The sequence below is a fragment of the Dermochelys coriacea genome, chromosome 13 (assembly GCF_009764565.3).
Source record: "Dermochelys coriacea isolate rDerCor1 chromosome 13, rDerCor1.pri.v4, whole genome shotgun sequence".
Lineage (NCBI taxonomy): Eukaryota > Metazoa > Chordata > Testudines > Dermochelyidae > Dermochelys > Dermochelys coriacea.
In genome coordinates this window covers 33,185,108-33,196,240 of record NC_050080.1, presented here as the reverse complement: position 1 = coordinate 33,196,240, position 11,133 = coordinate 33,185,108, and positions in this window count along the sequence as shown.

Genomic DNA, 11,133 nt, shown 5'->3' with positions numbered 1-11,133 from the left:
CCACGCTGCTACCGTGACCCCCAGATTGGCCCACCTAGCCAATCGCCACCTCCCCAGCACTACATGTGACCTTTGTTGACTTACGTCAGTCATAGCGCTCTTCCACCACTGCGCTCCAGCTTGGTTGGTGCTCTTTGCGCCCGCCCCATAAGTGCCATCATGTCATTGGTCAACGGGATGTCCGGAGGGGAGTCATAACCATACGGCTAAGGGTAGCCTAGAATTCCTCCTTACCTGTAAGGGGTTAAGAAGCTCAAATAACCTGCTTGGCACCTGACCAAAGGGACCAATGGGGGAAAGAAGATACTTTCAAATCTTTGGCAGGGGGAATGCTTTGTGGTGTGTTCTCCGGGGAAAGCAGAGAAGCATCAGGTCAAAAAAAAAAAACTCCTTCTCCTATAAATCATCCTGTACAAGTCTCTGATATTACAAAAAGAGTAAGTAAATAAGGCAAGGCACGTTAGATTACCTTTTGTTTCCAACTTGTGAATTTTCCCTTTGCTAGAGGGAGGTTTATCCTGGTTTTCTGTAACTTTAAGGTTTTGCCTAGAGGTGAATCCTCTGTATTGTGAATCTGATTACCCTGTAAAGTGTTTACCATCCTGATTTTACAGAGGTGATTCTTTTACTTTTTCTTTAAATAAAATACTTCTTTTAAGAACCCGACTGATTTTTCCATTGTTCCAAGACCCAGGAGTTTGGGTCTTTGATAATTTTGTAAACAATTGGTTAGGATAATTATTCTCAAGCCTCCCCAGGAAAGGGGTGTAAGGGCTTGGAGGGATTGCTGGGGAAAGAGGACTCCAAGTGGTCCTTTTCCCTGGTTCTTTGTTAAAATCACTTGGTGGTGGCAGTGTTACTTAAACCCAAGGTACAAGGGAGAATTTGTGCCTGGGGAGTTTTTAACCTAAACTGGTAGAATAAGCTTAGGGGCACTTTCATGCGGGTCCCCACAACTGTACCCTAGAGTTCAGAGTGGGGAGGGAACCCTGACGGTGGGATTTGATGGGGACTCTGTTCTGAGCGGCGGTGTGGTAAGGGGGCTGGGCCGGGGGGATTGGATATGGCCCAGAGGGTCTCGGGGGAGACAGGGGATGTGGAATGGGGGCATTGGATAGGCCATGGGAGTCCCAAGGGGCTGTCAAGGGGCAGGGGTGTGGCTAGGGATTGGGGCAGTCAGGACAGTGGGGTTGGATAGTTGGTGGAGTCCTGGGGGGTGATTAGGAGGTGGGGGGGGTCTCTGGAAGGGGCGGTCAGGGGACAAGGAGCAGGGGGGTTGGAGGTTCTGGGGCAGGTCTGTCGGGGTGGGGGTGTGGAGAGGGGTCAGGGCAGGAGGGAGCAGGGGGAGTTGGGAGTTCTGAGGGTCCTGTCAGGGGGCAGGGACCGGTTGGATAGGTGTGGGTGTCCCGGCGGTCTGTCTGGGGGCGGGGGTGTGGATAAGGGTCGGGACAGTCAGGGGACAGGCAGGCGGTAGGGTCCTAGGGAGGCAGTTACAGTGGGGGGGCAGTCAGGAGACAAGGAGCGGGGGGGTTGGGAGTTCTGAGGGGAGCAGTCAGGGGGCAGGAAATTGGAGGGAGTGGATGGGGGCAGGGCTGGGGCGGGGCGGAGCTAAGGCAGAGCTCCCTGGGTTCCTACCTACAACCCTACATACAACCCTAACGAAATGTGCTACGCATACCTATGAGTGCCATCACACACCACCTTTCACTGCCACCTGGCTGGGTGTGGCCATCCTCCTCCACTCAGCCCTTTGGAAATCTCAACCTTGTTGCCCTTCACTGCTAGGCCTGGCAATTAGCTCTCACCCCATTGGGTGTCCTCGTCTGTCAGCTGGCTCGAGATGCCCCCCCTTTGTGACTCAGCCTTCCAGCCAGGCCGCTATATGGCCCCTGCCTCCACCAGGGTCACGATGTCCCAGCAGACACGTCATCCACCTGCCTTCTCAGGCAGCCTTCTGTCCCAGCACCAGCTCCTGGGCCACTCTGCCAGCGACTGCGGAGCGGAGTGGCGGTGTGCTCAGGGAGGAGACGGAGCAGAGATGAGCTGGGCTGGCAGGAGCTGCCACAGGGTGGACGCCTCAGGGCGGAGTGGGGGGTTATGGAGCTGCCGCAGGGCTCCGAGCTGGGGGCGGGCGGGTGAAGGTATCCAAAGCTACTGGACATCATAGAAGTTAGGAAACCAGAAGTAAATTGGGCCGGAGCCCATGGAGGCCAAGTTTGTACACTGGCTTCAGGAAATGTTGAAAAAGATCATGGAATATGGTAGAGGGAGGGAGGTGTTATCAAAATCAGCCAAAGAACCCAGGCATATTGGGATAGATAGATTTTATCCATCCCTAATACATTACTGAGGGTTTAATTGGCAGCAGAGAGTATTATGCAGGCCCTCCACACTAGGGTAAGTTTTACCAATAGACTACATACTACTAGTACGCCCATTCTGCACAACTGTACTTTATCTTATCACATTGTACACAAGTTACAGTCCATATTGCACACAAGTGATCCGAAAAAATGAAAAAAATTGCCCTTGCTAGCTTATGATGCTTTATTATAGCTTCCCAGAATGTTACCCGACAGAATATTTCTGACATCCTTTATTCATCAGTTAGGTATTTCTACTGCTCTTATCACTATAGCATTTAAACCACTACTAAGATGCTAGACAAATCTCCTTTGACTCTACAGTTCCAGGCCATTATGGTTCGTTTCTATATTTCTCAAGTTTTTACTACATTGTGGAATCTTTTCATCATATACTGTACATCAAGGAGCCTTTGGATAATGGGGTGTTGGAGTGTCTCCTCCTGGAAGTGCCATGTAGATCTTCATTATAAATCTTGAGGATTCAGAGTCCACTTCTTACAAGATTTGGGCAAGGGGGATAAAATTATGTCCCTCGTTCTTGGTACGTTGCAAGTAACTACACATTGATGCACATGATGTGACTGCTTTGACAAATTTAGATTAAAGTCGACATGGTGTCTCAGCTGTCCAATTCCTGGATATTCTCCTTCGTAGATTTATTTAGAAAAGTACTGTAGTATAATAGTCTTTGTCCTTACATCTTTTCATACCAAGGGTCTCAAAGCCAGACACCAACAAGTCCTTAAATCAACCTCATAACACTCTTAGAGGCTAGGTATCATAGCTAGTCTACAACCAGGTAGACAAACACTGAACAGCGGTTACATGATGTGACCACAGTCAAATCACTTAAGTTGAAAAAAGTAGAGATTAAAACCAAGTTTTCTTAACTCTCTCACTACAACTCTGACCACTACAGCACATGCCTTCCAAAATCAGTACTGTTTTATTCTGACTTGGAATAGGTTGATAATGTGCATGATTTGGATTTGGCAGTTTTATTTCTACCTACCTTCTGACAGTTCCAATGTGGACTTTTTAAAGATACTTTAACAGTCTTATGCTCACATATTGATGTCGAACACTTTCCAATGGCATATATGTATTTTTTTAAAATAAATAAAACTATCCCTGTGCATAACTAGGGTAAAATTACTTTTCTAGCATACGCACAATCAATCAGCACTTGGTATATTAAAAAAAAAACCACCGAACAGCAGACATATGAAGTTACAACAATTACACTGACAAATTCCAACAGTATGAAATAGTATTTACAGTGCTCTGCTAACCAGCCATGAGTTCAACTCTTGTAACACAATTCTGAGGTTAGGGAAACTGACATGACACCTTCTCAAGGAAAGGAGACTGTAAGGTTAATAGATTCCAAATGTTTGAAATGCAAGATGTTTTCACTGGGGCAATATCCTACTTTCCACTGTTATTTTTAGCCCGTCCTAAAACATAAAAATATAGTACTTGCCTTTGTGCATCATGTTATAGCCAAATCTTCTCTGTGCAGATAAACGTGTGATGGATTGACATCAGTAAAGGAGGTAAAATGTCCTTGTTTAATTCACTTTAAAAAGGAAGAATTGTAATGATTTTTTTAAAATTAAGAAAAAAAAAAGTGGAGTCTGTTGCTCAAAAACCAGAAGTAAAGAAGCCTTGACTAAATCCACTAATTTCATGTGAGACAGACTGCCCTTTAAAATTAAATTGCTTTCCCTGTAAATGTTCAAAGTTAGGGAACTCAACAAGCCCAGTTAAAAAAATAAAATAAAATATATGTGTAACCCTTCTACCAGGCCGAGTTGATAGCAGCAAGGGCTGGGTTCAGTACACAGGGGTTCCCTCTCAACAAAACAAATGCAAAACCGACTCGAGCCCCCACCCAGTGACCTGGGAAAATCTTACACACACCCCTGGGCACCTCAAAAAGGCAATACTTCCCCTCTCGCAAGCACAGAGTCTTGGTGTAGCAGAAAATCTTTAATAACATGAGGTAAATGACATCAGCATTAAATTGGGAAAACACCACAACTAGGGTTCATCAACCAAACCATAAGCAAAGACCCACCCCAGCAGATTGGTTCTTTCCCTCTGGTTCTTGAGTCCAACAACCCAAACATCTCGAGTCCAGCAACCCAAAGATCACCCAAAGTCCCAAAAGTCCAACAACCCAAAAGCCTAGCCCCAGAGTTCAAAAGTTCATCTGCAGAGTGTTACTCTCCAATCCGAGTGAAAGTGTGTGTGCAAGAGGTAAGGGGCACCTTACATGATCCAAAGCGGACTGCACTGCCGCTCTATAGGGCTTCACTCCACTCCGCAACGCTCCACTCTGCTCCGCCCCACTCCACCAGCCGTCCGACGAACTGCTCCGCTCGCCGTCCCGCAAGCAGCTCCTGCCATCCCGTGAACTGCTCCACCAGCCGGTCCATAGGCTGCTCCAGCTGTCCCATGAACTGCTCCGCTCCTTTCTGCTCTGCTCCAGCCATCCCACAAACTGCTCCAGTCTGAGCAATATGTCTTCAGGTTCCCCACTACTTAACACAGTGCTCAGTAATTTTAGCTCTTTAGTGATTTCAGCTTGTAGTAGCAGGAGCCTCAGTGCTAGTGCACCATAAGCCCAAAGGAAATTCAGCTCAACACCAGTAGCTAGACTCTTAATAGACCCAAAATTAGCTCTGATATGCCATAGGGGAGAGGGAATTGCTGTTTCAGGCCCTCACAAAATACCTACTCCACTCCACCCTCAATTCACTGAGTTTTGGAACCCATGTCCCTTGGCTAGCGAGTGCTACTTAGTTGATGGCGAGTCCCTCCATCACAACAAAAGGCCAAGTACAGTTCCACTGTCCTTGATTCACATAATCAGGATAGGTTTCAGAATAGCAGCCATGTTAGTCTGTATTCGCAAAAAGAAAAGGAGGACTTGTGGCACCTTAGAGACTAACAAATTTATTAGAGCATAAGCTTTCGTGAGCTACAGCTCACTTCATAACAATTTATTCTTCCTGCCCCAATAACAGAGACACTGGGGATCCCACAGCAGCCAAAGTGACCATTTGGGCAGCTATGGGCTCATGCTAGGCGGGGTGGGTGGGCCTATGCAAATGAGATCAGCCCCTGAAGTTCTTTTCCACAACTTGCCACAACTCACCACTAGATGTCAGGGTGGAGCTCATCCTGACTCTGCTGACATCTGAAACAAAGTAATACAAAACTTTTATCATGTAACATCTCTTTTCTAAGTGCATTGTGTGCATATTTTCAATTTTATCTGCACACATAGATTTTAGAGTCTTTAAATGCAAGAATTATTTTTAAAATATGCCAAATGGATATTCCCCCTTTTGTCACTTGTTTACAAAGATTGTGCTATTTCATGATCATAAGCAAAATTTCCTTAAAATATTATTTTCCACAAAAATGGATTGTTACAGCAGCATACATATTGTATACTGCCTCTCTGCTCAGATAGCTACTGGTAGGATTACTATTCTTTACTGTGACCAAATATACATATTCAGCTACTAGAGACAAGCATCTTTCCATGTCCCCTGGCCGAGGGGTGGGGAGAGGCGGGGAGTTGCCGCAGGAGGGACGCCTCAGGGCAGAGCCAAGGGGAGCAAGGTGGAAGTTTTGCTTATGGCGTGAAACATCCTTGCACCAGCCCTGCTGGCTGGGCCCGTGGGGGTGACTCCATCCATCTGTCCATCCCCAGGAGACCCTGGTCCTGCTTTTAAAGAGTTTGCCCCGGGCTGTTTATAGATTCATAGATACTAAGGTCAGAAGGGACCATTCTGATCATCTAGTCCGACCTCCTGCACAGCGCAGGCCACAGAATCTCACCCACCCACTCCTATGAAAAACCTCACCCATGTCTGAGCTATTGAAGTCCTTAAATCATGGTTCAAAGACTTCAAGGAGCAGAGAAGCCTCCCTCAAGTCAACCATGCCCCAAACTACAGAGGAAGGCGAAAAACCTCCAGGGCCTCTCCAATCTGCCCTGGAGGAAAATTCCTTCCCGACCCCAAATATGGCAATCAGCTAAACCCTGAGCATATGGGCAAGATTCACCAGCCAGATAGCCAGGAAAGAATTTTTTATAGTAACTCAGATCCCATCCATCTAATATCCCATTTCAGGGGATTTGGCCTATTTACCCTGAATATTTAAAGATCAATTACTTACCATAATCCCATTATCCCATCATACCATCTCCTCCATAAACTTATCAAGTAGAATCTTAAAGCCAGATAGATCTTTTGCCCCCACTGCTTCCCTTGGAAGGCTATTCCAAAACTTCACTCCTCTGATGGTTAAAAACCTTCATCTGATTTCAAGTCTAAACTTCCTGGTGGCCAGTTTATACCCATTTGTTCTTGTGTCCACATTGGTGCTGAGCTGAAATAATTCCTCTCCCTCTCCTGTATTTATCCCTCTGATATATTTATAGAGAGCAATCATATCTCCCCTCAACCTTCTTTTAGTTAGGCTAAACAAGCCAAGCTCCTTAAGTCTCCTTTCATAAGACAAGTTTTCCATTCCTCGGATCATCCTAGTAGCCCTTCTCTGTACCTGCTCCAGTTTGAATTCATCCTTTTTAAACATGGGAGACCAGAACTGCACACAGTATTCTAGGTGAGGTCTCATCAGTGCCTTGTATAACGGAAGTAAAACCTCCTTATTCCTACTGGAAATGCCTCTCCTGATGCATCCCAAAACCGCATTAGCTTTTTTCACAGCCATATCACATTGGCAGCTCATAGTCATCCTATGATCAACCAATACTCCAAGGTCCTTCTCCTCTTCCGTTACTTCTAATTGATGCGTCCCCAACTTATAGCTAAAATTCTTGTTATTAATCCCTAAATGCATAACCTTACACTTCTCACTATTAAATTTCATCCTATTACTATTACTCCAGTTTACAAGGTCATCCAGATCCTCCTGTATAATATCCCGATCCTTCTCCGAATTGGCAATACCTCCCAGCTTTGTATCATCTGCAAACTTTATTAGCACACTCCCACTTTTTGTGCCAAGGTCAGTAATAAAAAGATTAAATAAGATTGGTCCCAAAACCGATCCCTGAGGAACTCCACTGGTAACCTCCCTCCAACCTGACAGTTCGCCTTTCAGTAGGACCCGTTGCAGTCTCCCCTTTAACCAATTCCTTATCCACCTTTTGATGTTCATATTGATCCCCATCTTCTCCAATTTAACTAATAATTCCCCATGTGGCACGGTATCAAATGCCTTACTGAAATCTAGGTAAATTAGATCCACTGCATTTCCTTTATCTAAAAAATCTGTTACTTTTTCAAAAAAGGAGATTATGTTGGTTTGGCACGATCTGCCTTTTGTAAAACCATGTTGTATTTTGTCCCATTTACCATTGACTTCAATGTCCTTAACTAATTTCTCCTTCAAAATTTTTTCCAGGACCTTGCATACTACAGATGTCAAACTAACTGGCCTGTAGTTACCCGGATCATTTTTTTTTCCTTTCTTAAAAATAGGAACTATATTAGCAATTCTCCAATCATTCGGTACTATTCCTGAGTTTACAGATGCATTAAAAATTCTTGCTAATGGGCTTGCAATTTCAGGTGCCAATTCCTTTAATATTCTTGGATGAAGATTATCTGGGCCCCCCGATTTAGTCCCATTAAGTTGTTTCAGTTTCGCTTCTACCTCTGATATGGTAATATCTACCTCTATATCCTCCTTCCCATTTGTCATGCTACCATTATCCCCAAGATCCTCTTTAGCCTTATTAAAGACTGAGGCAAAGTATTTGTTTAGATATTGGGCCATGCCTAGATTATCTTTAACCTCCACTCCATCCTCAGTGTTAAGCGGCCCCACTTCTTCCTTCTTGGTTTTCTTCTTATTTATATGGCTATAGAACCTTTTACTATTGGTTTTAATTCCCTTTGCAAGGTCCAACTCTACTCGACTTTTAGCCTGTCTCACTTGATCCCTACATGTTCTGACCTCAATTAGGTAGCTTTCCTTGCTGATCCCTCCCATCTTCCACTCCCTGTATGCTTTCTGCTTCTTCTTAATCACCTCTCTAAGATGCTTGCTCATCCAGCTTGGTCTACAACTCCTTCCTATGAATTTTTTCCCCTTTCTTGGGATACAGGCTTCCGATAGCTTCTGCAGTTTTGATTTAAAGTAATCCCAGGCCTCCTCTACCTTTAGATCCATAAGTTCTTCAGTCCAATCCACTTCCCTAACTAATTTCCTTAATTTTTGAAAGTCAGCCCTTTTGAAATCAAAAACCCTAGTTGCAGATTTATTTTTGTTAATCCTTCCATTTAGTTTGAACTGAATTAGCTCATGATCACTTGAGCCAAGATTGTCCCCTATAACCATTTCTTCTATGAGGTCCTCGCTACTCACCAAAATTAAATCTAAAATGGCATCCCCTCTAGTCGGTTCAGCAACTACTTGATGAAGGAATCCATCAGCTATCGCATCTAGGAAAATCTGAGCCCTATTATTATTACTAGCACTGGTCCTCCAGTCTATATCTGGGAAGTTAAAGTCTCCCATGATCACGCAGTTTCCATTAGTATTTACTTTATTAAAGACATTAAAAAGGGCTCTATCCATATCCAAATTAGATCCCGGAGGTCTATAGCACACCCCAAGCACTATCGTAGGAGAGGCTTTACTAGTTTTCTTCCCCAATGTAATTTTTGCCCAGACAGACTCTGTCTTATCCATTGCATCGCTTCTTATTTCTTTACATTCTACCTCATCATTGATATACAATGCTACTCCACCCCCTTTATCTTTGTTTCTGTCTTTCTTAAACAGCACATACCCTTCAATACCTGTAGTCCAGTCATGACTACTATTCCACCATGTTTCTGTTATCCCTATGATATCTGGTTTCACTTCCTGCACCAGTAGCTCTCGTTCCTCCATTTTGTTACCTAGACTCCTCGCATTGGTGTACAAACATCTTAATTTTTGCTGTTTGGCCTCGCTCACATTTTGTACCCTATTAGGCACAGTCATTCTACAGCCAGTATAACCTATTAGACTAGTATCCACACCGCCCTCGCTCCTTATATACATTCTCCTACCCACGGCTGTATCCATTCTTACTTCATCTGCTTCCCTCTCAATGCTAAAATCTGGCATGGAGATTTTCTGGACATCTCCCATCCATCTCCCCCTAATTCCTAGTTTAAAGCTCTCTTTATCAGTTGTGCCAGCCTCGATCCTAGAAGTCTATTTCCTTCCCTACTCAGATGAAGTCCATCCCGAGAGAACTGTCCTCTGTCCGTGAATGCCTCCCAGTGGCCATACATCCCAAAGCCCTCCTTATAGCACCACTGCCTAAGCCATCTGTTGACAGTCATAATCTTGTCAGACCTTTGTTGCCCTTCTCTAGGAACAGGAAGGATCCCGCTAAAGATCACCTGAGCCTCAATTTCCTTAAGCGTCTTCCCCAGCCTAGCATAGTCTCCCTTAATACTTTCCAGCGAGAATCTAGCCGTATCATTTGTTCCCACATGAAGGATAATTAGGGGATTCTTTCCCGCTCCCTTTAGGATCCTTTTCAACCTCAGGTCTACATCCCGTATCTTAGCACCCGGAAGACAGCACACCCTTCTATTCTCTGGATCGGCTCTAGTTACAGGCCTGTCTATTCTTCTCAATAAAGAGTCCCCGATCACATAGACCTGCCTTTTCCTGGTGACAGTACTATTCTCCAGTGTCTCCCCTGTTCCCTCTGGCTGCAAGTTCTTTCCATTCCTATTTTCCCTTACAATCCTCTTCAACCCATCCTGTATCCTCCTGGGGCTCATATTTGGTGTAGTCTCCCTTGACTCTTCCCCTTTTTCTATAGGGCTAGCCTCTCTTCTCTTCTTCCTTACCCTTCCACCTTCAACAAGTACCTGCTGAGCCCCTTCTTCATTTTCCAACTCTGCAAACCTGTTCCTAAGCTCTATTTCTCCTTCACTAGCCCGTCTTTTTCTCTGCCTGGTTCTTTGAGTCACATGTTTCCACTGACCACTTTCCTCACCCAGTCTCCCCTCAAAATTCCCCAGCCCTGGTTCCATCTGTGAGTCTGAGCTTTTCCCTTCAGATACCTCATATCTTTGCTCCATCATCTGCTCAAACCCCTTCCTAAACTCAACCAGACTTTCCACCTGCATCTCCAAACCTCGGATCTTTTCCTCCATCAGCTCTATCAGACGGCATTTCATGCAGACAAAACTCTTACCGGTTCCCCCCTCCAGGATCATGTACATACCACAGTTTCCACATCCAGTCATCCTCAATGTGTCTTTCACTGTTATTTCAACATCTATGGTTTTTGGGTCTCTCTTCGAGTCCTTCTACCCGTGAGTCAGGAGGGCAGGGTAGGGGGGGCGGTATGGGTTGGGGGCAGGGCTGGCTGGGGTCGGGGTGTCCCCGGCTCCAGCTGTCCCGCCCCCTGACCCCTCGACACCCCCCTCAGGCAGAGTGTGGGATACACCCAGCAGACCATGGCTGAGTCCCTGCAGCGCATCCAGCAGCTGCAGACCAACCTGGGGGGCACTGAGATCTTGGCACTGCTACGAACCATTTACTGCAGCCCCTGCCTGGATGGGCACCCACACCAGGTGCTGAAGGCAGCTGCAGGGTGTCCCAGGGTAGGGTGAGGGGGCGGTCAGAGAGGAGCTGAGAGCCCAGGGGGCAGCCGCTGGGCATCCCGGGGGCTCTGACATGGGCTGGGGGGCAGGAGGGCAGC